Source organism: Bactrocera oleae, chromosome 3, assembly GCF_042242935.1.
Source record: "Bactrocera oleae isolate idBacOlea1 chromosome 3, idBacOlea1, whole genome shotgun sequence".
NCBI lineage: Eukaryota > Metazoa > Arthropoda > Insecta > Diptera > Tephritidae > Bactrocera > Bactrocera oleae.
Window position 1 is genome coordinate 89,539,596 of NC_091537.1, and position 19,218 is coordinate 89,558,813.

General features: G+C 31.1%; 2 protein-coding genes across 11 annotated transcripts in view; one reads left to right on the plus strand and one right to left on the minus strand.

Moving 5' to 3' along the window:
• Drep4 (DNA fragmentation factor-related protein 4) overlaps nucleotides 1-19,218 on the minus strand; it is an 88,925-nt gene that overhangs the window by 22,776 nt on the left and 46,931 nt on the right. The gene's annotated exons all lie outside the window — the stretch shown is intronic.
• The window catches only part of LOC106615528 (uncharacterized), a 66,489-nt gene that overhangs the window by 8,261 nt on the left and 39,010 nt on the right, over nucleotides 1-19,218 (plus strand). For 2 of the 9 annotated variants that reach the window (XM_070107184.1, XM_070107185.1), the window contains exon 1: nucleotides 15,912-16,287. The exons of 3 other annotated variants lie outside the window; for them this stretch is intronic. The gene's annotated coding sequence lies outside the window, so the exon portion shown is untranslated. Of the gene's footprint in view, nucleotides 1-15,907; nucleotides 16,288-19,218 lie in introns of those variants that run through there. 4 more of the 9 variants (XM_070107189.1, XM_070107186.1, XM_070107188.1 and 1 more) reach the window with 4 other exon arrangements.

The window sequence follows — 19,218 nt, forward strand, 5'->3', positions numbered from 1 at the left end:
TTAAATAGCTTTCGATTAACGCGAAAAGTTTTTGAAAATAAGAAACAAATTTGTTTTTCAAATTATGTGTTTCCATAAGCTCCTAAGGCTAAGTGCGCAGTAATGCGAAGTGTAAACAATAGTTGTATGAAATTGTGACCATAATAGTGCCTGTATCTTATAGAGAAACTTTAGCCGCCTTAGCATAATTCTGCTATGAAGATGTTTCTGCTAAAATTTATTCGGCGTTCCTGCAAAGTCTTATTTCTTCCAGCATTTCTGGCAAATATGCCGTTTTGCATACATTTTCCTCACAGACTTTGATAATAGCGCTTGAAGAAAACCGCGTTAATGTGCTTAGCCTTAGCATTAATTGTAGTTAGGAGTATTTTTCTAGAATATTGTGCCCATTTTTAAACATATATATCTTCTTTACACCCTACTTTGTGTTAATTTCTTATATTTCTATTTATTGCTATATCATTCGTGTGCCTTAGAAAATTTCATTATTCTAATGGATTAATACTAGCTCAGTGAAATGTGCCCGTAGAAAGTTTAATATTAATAATTAATTTTTTTACTTTGTACATCTGTGAATTATTATTTTAAAAAGCACTTCATAGTTGAAACGCTGCTAATTTAAATTAATTATATGGATCTTTTGCTATTTTAAAAAACTCTCCATAAGAGCTTTCGAATGAATACTTGAAATAATTATGTGCAAGACATTTACACCAAAACATTAATCATCTTTGTTTTGGTAGCTTTTTATACGTGTACACAAATTAAAATAAAATTAAAAGAGACATGTTCATATACATACAATACACAAAGAAACAAAAACTAAGAGAAAAATTTTCAGATACCTATATACATATGTATCATAAGTCTTCAATACCAAATTTTAATATTTGGATGTTTATTACTACAATTACCAGCGTGTAGTACATATTTACCCCATTATACACGTTATATAAGTTTTTACGTAATCAAATGTGGGTGTGATCTGATGCATCTACCTCAGCGATCTCGCCTTGCTACTGTACACAACACATAAAAGCGTAAATATATACAAAGATATACATATATTTACATATGGTAAGCTAGTGGGTTTGTGTGTGACATGGATGCCCCAGATCTTGATTTTTAACGCTTGATATCCATGCACTTCCACGTTCCAATTGCTTTGTGTAATGCATAAGAATTAAAATGCATTTATTTAGAACAAGTGAATGTAAACACACATTTGTAGATATGTTTGTATATACTGTTTATATATACCTATGGAGCAGCATAAAAAGTGAATGCGCAAAGAAAGTGAATGTGTGCTTAATAAAGTGGAATGAGATGTGCGCTAAGGAATGTGTGGGAGTGTACTGAGTTGTAGTGAAAAATACAAAATAAGAAAATAAATATAAATCTTATTAATAGTGGAAAATAAAAGAATATACAATATTATGAAATAAAAAAAAAATTAACTTAAATTGAAAAATAAAAAAATTAATAAAAAATTGTAAATCATATAACAATTTTAAAAGTCGTATAAAAATATGTAAACAAATATGAAAATAATAAAAAAATTAGAATTAAAATTAATTTAAATTGAAAAACAATAAAGACAATAAAAAGTTAAAAATCATAAAAAATGATAAAACTGGAATACAATTATGTAAAGAAATATTAAAAAAAGAAAAAAAAAATAGAAAGTTCACAATCATATTAAAAATGTAAAAAAATATGAACGAAAAAGAGAAAATAATCAAATAAAAATAAAAAATTTCAGCTAAAAAATTATAAAGAAAATCCTATAGAAGTATGTAAATAAATATGAAAAAAACATGAAATAATCAAATAAAAATAAATAAATTTGTGCATAAGCTAAATAATTTAATAATATAATACATGTATTTTGTAGTAAAAAGTAATAAAACAAAAATAATTGGTATTATCATATTAGGCTGCACTACAAAAAATAATTCTCAAACTCAGTAGTTACGAAGAATTAACAGCCAGCCAACTAGAGTTACTCATATTTTCCGGTTGCATTGAAAGTTGATTTTTCAGATCTTCTCACTAGCTAATATACGCTTCTCAAACACAAAGGCCTTCATACAGGAACTCGATTCCGATCGATCTGAACAATTTCGGAGATTGTAGCGTTGCCTTGGAAAATGTTTTCGTGAAGATATCTCGTCAAATTAATCATTTTTCATACAAGCACTTGACACCGATCATTCAGTTTGTGTGACAGTTTCTTGTGGAGAAAAGGACATGTATGTGAATATTTCAGATCGATATCTCAAAAATTGAGGGACTAGTACGCGTATATACAGACATACAGAGAGACTGACACTGTTAAATCGGCTCAGCTCGTCATGCTGATCATTTATATATATATATTTTATAGGGTCTTCTAACGTTACCATATGGGTAATACAAATTTTCGTGGCAAATTTAATGTATCTTGTTCAGGCTACACAAAGTATACAACTGAAGGATCCGAAGCGTACATAGGTACATCGATGGTTGACTTTGCAACTAAAATATCGATTTTTTGCTTTCGGCAATAAATTTCATTAACTTCCAATAACAGTTACCAAACTTTCGAAATAACTATATTAGGGAGAAGCACCGTTGAATATAAGTTAAGACGACTTCAGTAATTTTTAAATTTTCGCAAGAGAAGTATCTCCCAAAAAATTACCTTTGTCGTACCTTGTTTAGTGTCGTTTTCACTTTCCACATATACCTACAAATCAACAATATTTTTGAATTTATCATCTGATCTCATTCGTAAACAAATAACAACCCAGCCAGCAGAGTTTCTCCTTGAACCGAAAATTTTACGAAGCAATCACACGAATAATTATGCATATTTACAATACCTTTAAATTACAAAATTTTCCTCGCTGCTGCTGAGTTGCTCCCACAGCTGCAACATGCAAGTGAAATTTTTTCGGCGGGATGCAACATAATGCTGCAACAAATTGAGTAATGAGCAATGACACGCCTAATCAGCCACGACAATTTCTCATGCGCTGGTAATGGCTATAAATGTAGTAGATGTAACCGATACTTGTTTTGGCCAACATAAATAACCGGTGAGTGAACGGTGGTCGGTAGTTAAGCGAATTGTAGTTGAAAAATACAATAAATTTACAAGAAACTATCAAAAACTAAAATAAAATGCATACCCACACAAAACGATCAATTTATTAACAAAAAGCGTGCAGCAGAGTTGCCAATACATTTAGGTATGTGGCGCCATCGAAAGCTACATGCAACATGTATTACAACAACAATAGGAGCATGAATATCGTTGCTTACTGGAAGCATAAACAATTAGGCACGGAGGGGCTTATAACCAGTAAGATATTCAAATTCGTGAGTTAATACTTCCAATCCCGCATTTTTTGGGAACCCGAAATTATAATTATCATTGAGTAGGGAGGGGGAGGCTTATATGCAACCAAATACGTGAGTTGATATTTCCAATGCGATTTTTCGGGATGCCGAAATTTTTGCATGAAGTTATAAGGCATAGACCTTGCTTTTGCTGCTCACTCTCTTTCTAAACTTTTTAACGCACCCTTATTTTGATTGATGAGTGGCTTATACTCTTACTTTTTGGAGGAACACATAAAGTTTTTATTAATTTTCTGGTGACGCCTGTTAAGTCAAAAGGCATTTATAGCCTTATTTTTGAGTTCGCGTTTCCCAAATTTGATTTTGTTCCGATTTCTAAGCGTTGTAACCAACATTGTGCACATCTTATAAAAAAATATGTAGGTTCTGGACAAGTCCCGAAAATTTTCGGTATCCCGAAATTTCAGGATTTGATAATAATGACAATGACAGCTATATATAGAATTCAATTTCTAAGCGTTCAAATAAACATTGTTCTCATCTTATGAAAAAATATGCAGGTTCTCAACAAGTTCCGAAAAATCTTGGCTGTGTAATCAACATCGTTCACATCTTTTTGATAATGCTAAACGTAAGTTTTCAAAATGCCTCGACAATTTTCGGGATCCCGAAAATTCGGGATTTAGCTATTTTAATATTAACAACATTGACAGCTATGTACCTTTTTTTTTAAACTATTGTACATGAACCAAAAGTAAAGCAGTGATTTTCCTTTCGTTAATTTATAATCGCCACCAACCAGCAGATTGTGTATTATTTTCAGCAGAAATAAACATTTACACATACATACATATTTATGTCATGCTTACACATGCTGGTATGTATATTTTTTCGCGACTTTGCACTTTTTGGCGCATGCCAATACCGTGAAGCTTTCACTCTTTATGAACTTTCGCAAGCGTCGCGTCTTAAGCTGGGCGCTAAGGTTTTACATACATACATAAATATATACTATACATTCATATTGATTATTTTTACTGCTGCTGCAATCGATGTTGTTAGCTGTATGCTGGTTAAAAGGTTGACTGCACAGCTGTTGACTTGTTCGTCTGATGGCTTGGCAAATACTTGTCGCCCATGTTGTCGGGTATCCACTCAAAAAAGCCCAGCATTTCAATCATTACTTTGTGCTGTAATCTCCACTCCATCAGTATTCAGTGAGTTACATTAATAATCATAATAAATGTGCGCAGCTATTCGCGGTCGCGAGGTGATTACTATGAAAAATGTGCCTATAACACGGTGGTTCATTGATCAGGCAGACAGACCAGTGGAGCCGACTAACCAGCTGACCAGACAGTTAGCTAGCCTTCGAAACACACCCCATCGTGTTTTATGCGTAACTATTTTCATTTCGTTTATTTTCGCTGAATGCCCGCATCTGCAGCTTCTTTTGTTTCGGCCGTCACGGTTGTTAGTTGTCAATGCGTATGCGCATGCGTGGAACTCGGTACGAATGGGCAAATCAATGTGCCGGTTACAAAAGAAAGATGACAAATGCTACATTGTCTTGCAAACAAACAAGGGAAATGCGCTTCATACAAAACACAATCCTCATTTGCGTTGAATTGATGCTTAATTCACTTTTGTTTGGTCAAACGAGTAGTGTTGTTGCTATAATTCGTATGATGTCGAATGCGAATTACATAAGCGGTAGACTGGCGGCGCAAAAATTTAGCACAAATTGAGGTATTGAAGTGTCTTCGAATTGCAAAATATAGTAATGATAAAAAAATTGCCGAAAAAACCGGCGTATGAATAATCGTCTCTTACGCCATGGGATGTTGGTCGTCTTAATAATTTTATGAAACTGCATTGCACTACTTTAATTCATAATTTAAGCTTACATTGCAAATTTGCGTACGAGTGACTAAGCGTGAATTACCCGCCCGTGCAGTTGACTAAAAATCAACAATTCGCATGAGCGTCAAACTTTAGTCTAAGAAAAATATATGTTAAATGGAGTTCACACACTACTTGTTTGAGGACGGGTGAGTAATCGTAAGTATTTACCCATTTGAAGATCGTTTCAATTTCCGCTACACTAAAAAGTATTTACATATTTTTCTCAAAATATATTTTTAATTGAACACTAGTACTCTAAGACCGAATTTACACGCGATCACTTTTGTTACTCATTATCGAGACATTCTCTTTTGGTGTTGCCCATTGGATTCATAAAAGTACCACAAGTCCGGCAACTCGAGTCAGACAATTTTTCTTTGGTTGCATAAGCCTTCGTGTGTGAACTCAATCTAAGTAGCAGTATCTAAGTAATCATGAAGGAGTATACAAGGATGTTTAAAATGTGGGTTCCTTCTAATAAAACAGAAATTAATAATAATCAAAGTTGAGATCTATTGCTGGTTTATTGAAAAGCTAGTATTTCCATTAGCCAAACCTCCTAACACATTGTTTCAAGATCTTACCGATGGACTATGACCCTCTAACACGTATGACCTACTAAATACTCTGTTAAAAGTCTGGAATCATAAAAATTCCATAAAATCCTTTTTAACGACGTCCCACGAAACAATGTATAACGGTATACAATTCGAAGATGTACAATTGATTCCCCGAGTACACGATTATCGTGCCTCATACGAAAAGAGATTGCTTGGAACTTTGTTAAAGTTTGTGATAAAAATTCTTCTATTCTGACCCTATAACATTCACTGTTAACAAAAATATCATATCCACTACCACTTAAAAACCCATATAATAGTCTGTAAATATCCATTTCCAAAGTCGGTTTTTGATCCCGATTTGGGTGCGGAAAAATTCCCAGAAACCTGCTATGATAGAGAACCGCCTTCCAGAGATATTAAGCGGAATATCTCCTAAGGTCGCAACATTTCGAGCCAATTCAACCCAATATAGCTTATGGCTGTCTACACCATATTCAGAAGCTTTAGTTGAGCGAAGAAGTTGAGGAGAGTTCCCCAGACAGACGACCGCACAACGTTTCTTACTACAACAGCAATTGGTGGGAGATATTTACATGTTTCAAAGCCTGTTAACGACTCTAACCAGCTAAGCGACTAACGAAAGTGCTGTTTCTTTGACCTTCAATCAGTGTGTCAACTCTGAGATTAACTGATGTACAATCGTGGCACTTACCATTTAAAGCTTCTCAGCCTCTCACAGCACTATAGTATGCATTGCCTTCCAAATATGAATTCTCAACCAGATAAAGAAATAACTGCATAATATAACAGTAATTATGATAATAGTAATTCCGAAAATGCATCTCACACAGTTTGTCATCAATAACAACGCCATAAATAAGAGCAAATTGCCGCCGCCAAGCGTTACACCATAACTCATTAAAGCACTCAACCAAACACAAATGTCGTAAATGTTCGCACAAATATTGCGACGATTTGCAAAGTGTTTGTTGGCGGCTCGTTGAACGAACGGGTTTTATTGACAACGCAGATTATTTTGCTTTTGCCTTCTTTTATGTCAACGGAATTTGCATAAATGTGGTAATGTAATGCAAATGTAGTGTAAATTTTTGATGAATCTCTGCGGCGATGCGAAGCGGTGCGTCCGATTGCGGTTAGCGCCAACGTAGATGCTTCATTCGTTCGTTTAACAAAAGCGGCGATAACAACAACAAAATACAATAGAATAAATAAAAATCTTTAAAAACAAATAAAAGTTAAGGTGAAACGAAATTTTACACCGCAGAAATGGCGCGACGGCGGTGGTAATAACCGCAACATTGCATGGTCACGGCAGTAAAGCGACCCAGTAGGAAATATGTAAAGATTAGCACTTTATTGCACTAACAAATTTCCAAACACGAACTTGATTTTGACCGGTCAGTTTTTATGACGGCCATATGCTGAAGTGGTCCGGTTTGAACAATTTGTTCGGAGATTGTATGGTTGCTTTGAACAAAAATCCATGTCCGATTTCATCAAGATATCTCGTCAAATAAAAAAAAATTTCCTATAGTGAAAATAATGTGTGCAAAAAAAAGTTTCACGTAAATATGCAGACGGACTCTGTTAAATCGGCTCAGCTCGTTATGCTGATCATTTATATATACACTTTGTAGGGTCTCTGCCGTTTTCTTGAGGGTTTTACAATTTCCGTGGCAATCTTAATATGCTCTGAACTGAGTTTCTAGTACGCGATCTCTACTAACTTTAACATTCTACTCTTTTATGATGCTTGAAAATCGAATTAATCATAAATATAGTAATTTTGGAGACGGGATTTGGTGAATGAAAGCGACACCTTAGTTCCAACTTTCAAAAACTTAATCAAATTACCTACAGGGTTTGTATGCATTGGCGTTAGGCTGTGACAATCAACATGGTCCGGCGACTAGCTCGCTCATCCGATGCAAGCTGAAAGGATTGTTGTAAATCGACTGCTTACTTTCTGGTCATTGCAATGAGCGTCTGCTCGGACAGGCGATCCATGATATGGCCTGTCGTCGATCAGTTAGACCGCGACACGTGATCGCTTAAAGTTGTGCAAATATAATTTTTACTTTGGCTTTGGCAAGCGTATTTGTTTTTGTAATATTTTTCACTCTTTTCTTTACATAATTTCACGCCGTGAACTTTTGGTATGAAATTCGTCAAGCCCTGTGGATAGTGGCAATATGTACATATGTATGTCTGTTTGCGAGAAGTTTGGTTTATATTTTCACGGGTTGTTTTTGCGCAGCCACCTTTATTTGTTGTCATTTCATCTTGTATACTTTTGCAAATATTTACGTTTTACGACATTTTGATGTATTGTATTACCTTAACACCGATCATAAAATGCGAACTCGTCAGGTAAACAACAACAACAATCACTACAAGTATGTATGTAGAGAACTACTAAGAAAATATATGCGCAAGAAATGCAATAATAAATTCTTTTAATAAAAACACATTACATTTAAATGCGCGCAGTCGCGCATGCGGCATGCAAAGCATATTTTTTATGTGTGAAAATCTTTCCAAACGAGCGGCCAGCAGTGCGCATGTTAACAAGCTTTTTAATTTTTACTTTTAATTTTTACATTTTCTGCTTTTTTTTGTTGTTATTGACTTTTGTCGACTGTAGTAATGGAATTTTTCTGCCGGTTATAGTCATTTTCGTTTAGCATGTGTGTAAATCCATACGGTTTTCAATATTTATATGCCGTGTTTACTCAAAAATTAACGTTTTGCTTGTCGCCTAAAATAATATTATTTTTATATTTAAATATATTTTGATTGTGCATAGTCCCTGCGAAGTTCAAGCGCCATCATCATGGCTAAACGTGCGGCCATGAATTATGTTCAAAATCATAAATCACTCAAAATGAATCGCAAAAATTTGCACGGCTATGAAAATGTCAACAAAAATATATTATTTGTCGTTTTTTAAGTTAATGTGAATTATTGCAGGGCTTTTGTGTGGTAAATATATGCAGTTGCGCAGAGGATTATTGCAGATTTATGCATAAAAGCTTATGTAGGCTCATAAAAAACAGGCATTTATGCAAGTCGATATAAATTAAACTTCTAATTCTAATAAATTAAGTTGTCCGACAGTATTATATAAACTAATTATCTGGTATACTATATATAAACTGTTCTACTGGGTTCGTTTGAGTTGCACAGAAACTTGAATTTTGATAACAAAATTAAAATTAATAATGTGCATATATATATAATGTATTTTGATTTTTGATTTGATTTTTTATTCGAAAAAAAAAATATTAATCATATACATATATATATTCGTAAAAAAAACTTTATAATATGCATATATATTGTTTTTTGAACCGACTTAAAGGGTATTACAACTTATGCCCAACAACTTCCCTATAACTATATTTTTTCTATTTATTACTTTTCTTATTTAAAAAAACAAACTTTTTTATTTTATCTTTATCTCAGCTTTGAACTTTATCTAAGACTTAACTTCATCCTTATCTTTCATTTTATTGAACTATTACTATTGTATAAACCAGCTAAATTATCAAACTTATATTTGACTTTTTGTAGGCTTTTATTTTTATCTTATTTATCTATCTATTATTCTATTATTACTTAATCGTTTTAGAAAATTTGCAAAGTTCTTTTATTTCTATTCTTAATCTTACTTCTAGAACTAAAATCGTATATTTCTTAATCTTATCTCTATACTAACTTTATCTGTGCCTTAACATTGACTGTAACCTTAACTACATCTCTAGCAAATTTATGCTAGAGCTCTAACTTCAACCTGTCTATAGCCTTACTGCAGATTTCTTTACTCTCTCTATTATAAAAAGTCGCATTTTTTAATAACAAGCATTTTTAATGCAATTTACACTTTTAATTGATCGTATTTGCACCTACTTCTGAACAAATTTGCCGTTAGCAGTCAGATTTATTAAAATGGGTGCTGTCTGTAGCGCTCGTAGGCGTCGAAAAGCGCCACATTCTGTTCTGCATCGATACATTTTAATCGCCCACGGCTGCCTACAGCTATTAGACACCTCAATCGTTTGCGATTTCTGCTGAACACTTGCTATTCCGGAAGCTTACAAGCATACGAACAATAACGAGTATGCGTTAAGCGTTTGACGGAATGCGACGACAAACAGCTGTTGCGTAGTCATTGATAAATATAAAACTAAATGTTGTTGACAATTTAGTTTAGCAAAAAAATATAAAAGAAAACGAATGTGACGAGCTGCAAAGCTTGTCAGCTGTTTTTTTTTTTAGTAATAATCACTAATAAAATGTTAAAATTAATAATATTAATAGCTGTAGAATAATAACAGAATGAAGCGTATTTCGCAGTAACGACAGTTTTAGGCCGAAAATTTAGAAAACGAAAACTTTTTAAAAGGTCTAAATCACAAAATAGTGCATTTGTAAAACAATTATGAATAAAAAATTTTTTCTAAGAAAAATAGTTTTAATTGCCGTTACAAAATAACGCTAAAATCCCAAATAGCTTGTGGCCGCGAACCAAGAAATTTATTTAAAATCATCTCCACTTCAAAAGCAAGCATACCGTACACATAAAATTTCTAGAAAACATTGTTTACCATATATATCATAACCAAAATTGTATAACAAGCAAAAGTATAGCTTCGTATTACTTTGCGCTTTGTTGTTCTTTTCTCCACTCTTTAATTACTTTTTGCTTTAATTTTCGCTATGGTGTTGATTTCATTCGCCTTTGCGCGGCCGCCTGTTGTGGGCGTGTAAATACAAGTATTTAAAAACAAATTTGGTAAATAATGAATTTACTTAGAATTCGGCTGACTTGTGGTTTTTTATGCGCGTATTTCGAGTGAAAGCAATCCATTTCAGAGTAGGAAACCGTATTTGAAATTTAATTATTGTAATAAAAAAACATATATTTTATGTTTTTGTTTTGAATAATTATGTGCGTGAGTTATGCGCTATTTTTAAAAGTAATTGAGTAGCGATTTAAATGTAGCAACATACTAAATAGTATACTATATATGTATATTTATATGTGCTTGTTTACTTAGGGTGTGCACATAGTGGCACGAGAAACGAGGTAAAACCTCAAAAAAAGTTTAGAAACGCCATGTGCTGCTAACCCACTGTCAGATCTTGCGGATAAATTTGTATTAAATTTAGTAAGAGATTATAAGATTACACATTTTTTCGGAAGTCCAAAAAGTTTACAATTTGAAGAAATACCCCCAGTGTTGTTGAATAGAAATGAACTGGGTCTTATGTTATACTATGTATGTATAATTGAACATTTTTATAACAGCCCGGTTTTGTTGTTGACTATTTTGACAGATCCGAAGCATATACAAACAAACAGATTTTCAGCTTAAACACTCCTAGTGTTCTTCTATTCTTCTAACATCAAATTACTAATTTCAATCATAATTTAGCAGTTTGCATAACCCTTTATCACATAATGAAGTTTACTCTTTATTACTGAGCATCAGCATGTCGCTGGAAATTAACGGAAAAGCGTCAAATATTTAACCTATTATACTCCTAAATTTTGTTAAAAAGGTCTAATAGATCACAGCTAACACGGCATTACTTTCTCTTACCAGGTAAATTTAAATCTTTCTAGCTAGAAAAGCTGTAATTTAGGAAGTTTCTGTAGAGCTTGACGATCAGTAACAACAAGTCTTCGCGGAAGAGCTATGTATGTGGTCGGAACTGACTAAAATTTTTATCGAAGCTCAAGGGGAAGGAATTTAGGAAATTTGTATGCAAGCAATATTTCTCAAAACTAAAAATTGCTGAATACTTCAATAATATCATTAAATGTTAAGATATAATATATAAACTTTTCTCTGTTCTTTACCGGTTGGAATTCGCACGCAGTTAAATTCTTGAAATTTATCACTCATCATTTTTTTTAGTGCCGCTTCCCCATTTAAATAAGTCTCGCACTTTCTGCGCTAAAAGCAAAATATTTGCTATCTCATTGTTTTTTTTTTTTTATATTCCACACACTACCTTTCGTCAAAGGTAAACCTACAAATATGCATACTAAGTGAACTACTAGAGCAAATTACTTAATTTCTCGGCATGAATGTACATATGTACTTATGCCTACTTTATATATATGTAAGTATATATAGGTATGTAGTTATGAGGAAAAATTGCGAGAATTGCGCACATGCTAAGGAATTTGCATGATGTTGACAAAGTTTATTTCCATATAAATATTAGATCATAACATCTACTTGTGTGTACCTCATCTAAATGACTTATGTGAATGTGTATCAACTTAGCTAATGCATAGTAGGGCATAAGATAAAATAACTTACTTCACAAACCCAATGTCTAAGCGCAGTTAGATCAGTAAATAAACTATTAAAACAAGGGATTTGAGGTCGTAAAAAATAAGCGAAGAAAATACGTAAATAAATGAAAATATTTAGATTTTGCTTTTAATTAAGAAACGCTGCAAGCGAGCAGCGCGACAGTAATTTCATAACCCTTGAAAGCTGAATATTGACATACAGCTGCAAGGTAAACGAAATTACATATGTATGTGCGAAAGTCATACGAAAAATGCGGTGAATTTAAATCTTATATTTATGGAATTGTTGCGAAAAGCGAATATAGCGTTGAAATCGCCAACTAATTAGTGTCGCCTTGTATTTTCTTATCATTAATCATATTTGGGCAGCTCGAGCAGCTGTTGTGGTTTTCCTTTAATGAAATTTGAAACTTGATACAAGAAGATATTAAAAAAAAATACTCAAAAGAGATTAAAAAATTACAAATATAAAAGAAAAAATAAAACCAAAACTAACAGAATATAAAAAATAAAAAATTAAATAAAATAAAAATATAGAAGAAAAAATAAAACAATAAAATATTTATTATAAACAAAAAATATTGCAAAAGAAAAATAAAAAATTACAGAAACACCTTAGCAAATTATTGCGTTCAGCGAAAGCTGTCTTAATTAATTTTCTGTTATTGACGCCTGCAGTTGTAATAGCTAGATAATACTGTTACAAATCACCTAATAATAAAAAACTTAAAAAAAAAACAACAACAACTACATATCATACATTTGTGTGCACGAAAAATGAGATTAATTGCTTCAATCAGTCTTAAGGCAAAGCGCGATAAATTATTACTTTTTATACACACATACCAACAAATGTATATCTATTAGGGTGGGTTAAAAAAACGATTATTTGTTTCACTTAATACTCTGAAACATTTGTTGGTAGACAGCACAAATTTTTTCGCAATATTTTTACAAACGCAAAGTTATTATTGAAAAAAAAAATTTTTTTTTTTGTACCCACCCCAATATGTACATATGTATACCTTAAATTATTTTTTCATTTTCTCTTTCACAATTTCTTTACAAAATTCAATCAAATAGTTGCATATAAACAGTTTCATTTGCGAAATATTGAAAAAATAAAGGAACTATACTCCACAAGAGATAAATGAATTTTATCAAATCAAAACATGTGCACATAAAAACAATCAAACAAAAACGTTAACAATATAAGTTTGTAAGCGAAAACAAATAAACAAAAACATGAAATGAAACGAAAACAATTCAAGTGATAGCGAAATTGTGAATTTAAAAAACGAAAGGCTAGTAAACAGAAACAACAAAACAAAAGCTTAACAGCAATTATGTGACTGAAAAACGCAGAAAATAACAATATTTTACACAAACGGCAGCAGCAACAAGGAAAATAACACCAAATAGTTTGGATAAGATACAGATTAGAAAACAGAAAGGCAGTTGGCGAGAAATTAAATTGGTTGTAATGAAGCGTGTTGGCTTGAAAATTAAATTTTGACAGATAAATTAGATTGACATTGGTGGCAGCGAATTTTTAAAATATTTAAGTAGTGACAAAAAAAAAAATTATTTAAAAATAAATAACATTTTGCAAGAATATAAAAAATAATAATCGGTTAAAAAAAATTACAAAAAATAATTACATGAAATTTAAAATAAAAAAAGTTTTTTGGAAATTAAAATTAAAAACTAATAATAAAAAATGTATATGCACGCATAAAATAATATTAATATTAAAAAAATAATTTAAAAAACATACAAAAAAAATAATGTAAAAAAAATTACATTAATAAAATAACTAATTAATTTAAAAATAAATGAATAATAATAAAAAGTTATTATAATAATAAGAAAAATAAAGTAATATATATAAAATAAATTTAAAAATATATTAAATTAACAGTAAAAAATCAAATATATATAAAATAGTAATATAAATTAAATTGTCAATAAAAATAATATAAAAATATGCAGCAAAAACAAAATTGGTATTAAAAACAAAAATAAAATTTAAAAAATAATAAAAATTAAAATAAAATAATAAAAAAAAAAAAATATTAAAAAAAAATTATAATAAACAAATAAAATAATGTGAAAAATTTTACAGACAAAATGAAATAAGATTAATAAATCTCAATTAAAAACACAAAAAAGTCTAAACCAGATTCAAATTACATAAGTAAAGTGAAAGTATAGAAGAAATCAGTAAAATAGAAAATGCAAGCTTTAAACATAATAAAATATATGTAAATCTATAATTTGAATAGAATTTATTTAAAATAAAAGAGATTTTAGAAATATAGAATGAAATAACTGTAAGCTTTCGAGAACTTTTTTTCATATCTTTCGGGTGTCTTGAGATCTCAATTGCCAGATTGCATTCGTTCAACGTACTAAAAGGTGTAGCGAAGAAATGAAGGAAATAAGAGCTGTAAATGAGTGTGTTAACATTAGGGAGAGAGTAGATCTTCTCAGCAGGTTGGACGCAACTCATTTTAACTGATTGTTTAGCATCCCCATGAAATTCAGGGCATTAGAATCGACTTTGCCGAAGAAAAAACTTCGAAAAGAGGTTAGCAGCTACAAGAAAAATGCTTGACTTAAGCTCCTTCATTACCAGATATGACCCGCTGTAATTTTTTTAAGTCTCCAAAACACAAATATATGTAGCTTCTAAAACCTTTTTTTTTAATTTCCATGGGTAGAATTCGGTATATCATATACTTGCTTCAAGTCTTTATAAAAACCTCTCACTGTTAACGTTACATGCTAAGGCAACTCGAATCGCTCCCAAGTATTTGTCTGCTGTTGGTGAAATTTTAACGAACTCAGGGAAATAAAACTCTTTATTTAACAAATTTATGCAAGAACACCAACCCAATTCACATCAACAAGTTGCAATTGCCCACACCAAACACTGCTGGAGCAAGTGGGACGTTTGTGTTGAGCAGCCTATGCTGTTGACCAAAACCACCAACAAGCGCTCAACGCCAACGACCGTCCACACAATTTCGACATTAGCAACAGCAGTTTGCTGCTTTGTTGCAACTTGTGGCTACGGCGTGCCCAGCAATGGTCGTCTGTCTGGTCTGCACGCCTGCATGTCACTTTCGGCCTGTACGACGACTTCCACCATCTGCATGGGTGTGTGTGTAAGTCCACCGGACGCCAAACGTATATCGTCTTGGTCACTTTTCCTGACGTGACGTTGGCGTCATCATGCAACGCCAAGACCACGGTTGCTGCTTGCTGGCTACAAGCCGCAAAAGAAGCGCAACAGCCAACAATATGTATTAAGGAAATAGCAACAATAACGATTTTGAAACGAAATTAAAAGCGGCAACTACCACAACACCAATAAGCACAAAAAAGGTAACCACATTTCGAGTCACCATCAACCAGAGCAACAACAGCTATTGCAACATGATCAATATCGCCAATAATGCACAACAACTACAAAATAAGAGCAATTTATACCCAACACACAGTCAAGAGCATACAAGTACAGCACACGAAACGAAACCGCACACAAAAGCAGCACCTCCACTGACATCGTTCAGCGCCACATACACATGTACATTCATACTTGTATGTGAGCCCTGCTTGTAACGCCGTTTGCTGCGGCTCAGACGCGCTTCAACTTGTTGTTGACTTTCGTGTTGTTGCTGCTGATATGTCTCAACGTCATTTCGCCGCAACTGTGGCGTAGACCAGCGCCGTAGTCGCTTGGACGCTACGCTCGACGAGCGTCTCAGCTCATTGCGCGTCCACACATTGCGGCGTGCAGTTCGCCATTTCGCGCTTCAACTGCCTTTCTTCCGTACTTCTTCATTCCACTCCAGTTCGGTTACGTTCGAAATTTAGTTCGGCTCAGTTCAGTTCAGCTTATTTGTTTGCAAGCTGATGATGTTTGTCGGCGCAGCGCGTAAGACCGCGTAATTCAAGTGTCAACATCGTTTAAAAAATTACCACGATTCTTCGTCCAGTGCTTTTTGCAAGAAAAAAAGACGTTTTAATGCGCAAAATTCTTTAAACTTGGATTATTTAATGCAGTGTGCTTTTTGAGGTTGTGAAAAAATTGCAAATAACAATTTTGCATGTTGTGTAAGTGGAATTTCTTCGCCAACTTGACTGTTGACTGATAAATTTTATTGTGTGTGGGTGCTGCTCGGTGATAACATTTTTGATGTTTAAAATACAAAAACAAACAAAAAATTAAGAAACAGAAATATTTATTATATTTGCATTTTCATTTAAAATTAAGGGATTTATTTTGTGTTTAACAAATACAAATATATTTTGCAAGTGATATTTGGACGAACTACAGAAAAGGGATAAAAAAAGTAAACCTTATTTGATGCAATTTTTTAATAAAAAATTAATATAAAAACGTTATGAGTATTAAGCACATTTTTGGCATATGACAGTAAATTAATTTATGTTGATATCTTATATTTACAATAAATAAAAAAGCTAGAAAAAAAAATTGAAATGGATTATATATGCATTAAATTGGAAGAACTTTTCAAGTAAATTAATATATATAAATATTTTTTTATAAAATAAGTAAAAACTATCTGGATGAAAATTTTAAAGCAAAAAAAGCATTGGAAAATAAATAAATAGATACTAATAAACTTAAAATAAATATAAAAAAAAATTATCTAGAACAACAATTAAAAAAAAAGTAATGTTTGAAGTAAAAAAAAATGCAAAAAAAATAAAAATATACTATTTAACTTAAAATAGTGAATAATAAAAACCAGCAAATACTATGTAAAAATCCAACTTAATTTAAAATAATCATAAGAAAATAATTTTGAAACGAATTTAAAAAACTAAACAATATTTGCAATAAAAAAAATCATAAAATAGCCAAAAAAAAATAGTATTTAATTTAAAACAATCATTAAAAAATTTAATTTCGAATATTATTTTTTAAGAAAAAATTAAATTTTATTGGAAAATGTGTAAAAAGTACATATATTAATTTATATAATATTTAAAATAAAATAATATATGTATGTATATTTAAAAAGTATTTAGAATTAAAAATAATAAATAATTTTGTCCTAAAAATTAATAATATAGTTATATATTTCTAATATTTGCTATATACTACAAAAAGTGAATAGTAAAGTTTTCAGAATATATTTCAATTTAATTTTGCACAGTACCAAACATAAATATATGTATTGTTAACTAACATTTTTTGTTAAAAAATATTGTTAAAATATTTGTGTATTATAAAAAAAAATATAAAATTTATAAATGAATTAAATATTAATAAATAAATAAAAAATTTTATTAAAAAATAATATATATTAAAAACCAAGACTACTTTTATATACGTTTAAAAAAATTAAAATTGCATAAAATATATAAATGATTAAACATTTTTAGAAAGTAATACATTTTCTTAAATAAATGTCAATATATTTGATGATGATTCGATGAAAATAATCGAAAAATATAAATTAAATTACCTAAACATATTTTGGATATGATTAAACCGTATATCATACAATAAAACTAATCGTATATGAGCAACGATAAATAAATCAATCAATATAAATTATCAAAATATTTTAAAATCGTATATAAAAAATTTTTTTTTAAATGTTTTGTGTTGTTATTTTTTTTTTTTATTTATTATCTTATAGTTGTTGTTTTATAAATTGTTTTTTTAATACTCAGAAACATTTATTTTTTAAATAATTTGAAAAACTATGCATTTTGATAGGCATCAAAAGTAGGCTTTATCTTACTTCCGGCCCATAAATATATAAGAAAACTGTATAATACTACTCTCAATAATCGAAAAATACTATCGAAACTATTTTTGTTTTTACATAATTTCACTTAAAACGAGCTGTTTTGTTTATTAAATAAAAAACATGAAAAAGAAGTAGTGTCAATTATGACATATCAAAAAAGCGATATCCCTATAATTGATAAACATATGTAGGTAGATATGGTTTGCATACGTTTTGAGAAAGTGTAAGAAACTATTGTAGATCATCTCTACACCATCTTATATTCAATTAATTTTCCTTACTTCGTATTGATTTCGAAAATAAATATGGAATATATACAAAAAAGTTTTCGGTTTTTGAAAAGATTGAATATTTATTCAAAAATTTAATATGTAGTTCTAAAAATTTTAAAAAAAATTGTTTTTGCTGTATTTACTCAAAAATTAAATTTCTCTCAAAAACAAGTAAAAATTTTTCGAATATGTTATTTTTGGGTTATTATTTTAAAATTATAGGCTACATTTTTTATTATTATTTCAAAATCGATTAACAAATTATAAACGCTAAAAAAATATAGTGAAAAGAAAAATTATAAATCTTTAAATGTTTATTTTTTTTTTAAAGGAGAACACAATTTTTTGTATATTTTCCTTTTCTCTTGGCTTTCATGCCCATTAATCACAAAAAATGCGGTTAGCTGCGTGAGAACGCAAATGTTCCACATAAACTATTTAAATAAATGCATGCATAAATTTATTGAAGGTGTGCGCACATGCACGTGTGTGTGCATGAGTGCGTCAAGTTTTCTTCTTGAAAAATAAAAAAAGCACTTTCTGCAGTTTCCCGCAGACATAAAGACTTTTCATCTTTTGGCCTTTTTATACAAGGTATTTGTAGTTATGGTTGTTGTAAATGTGTTTAGGTATAGTTGTAGTTATATATATGTATGTGTGAGTTCTGAGCACCTCAGCGCCTGCAGTTTTTCATACAAATTAATTTTATTTGTTCACATTACACGAATAACTTGTGGCAGTTCTGACAGCAGCGAACGCAGACCACAAGTGTATATGTGCACATGTGTATATGAATGTAAGTGTGGTGTTGTTGTTTCTTGCCTGTTTTTATGCTTGAAAGACGATAATAGAGGTGAGGAAGTACAATGGATGACTGAGTGCGCGACCGTCGAGCAGGAGGGGCGGCGTTACTGGCGACAGCACAGTGTTGTTGATATGAATGGACGTGATGAATCATTCTGCTTGGCACTAAATGCATGGCTATA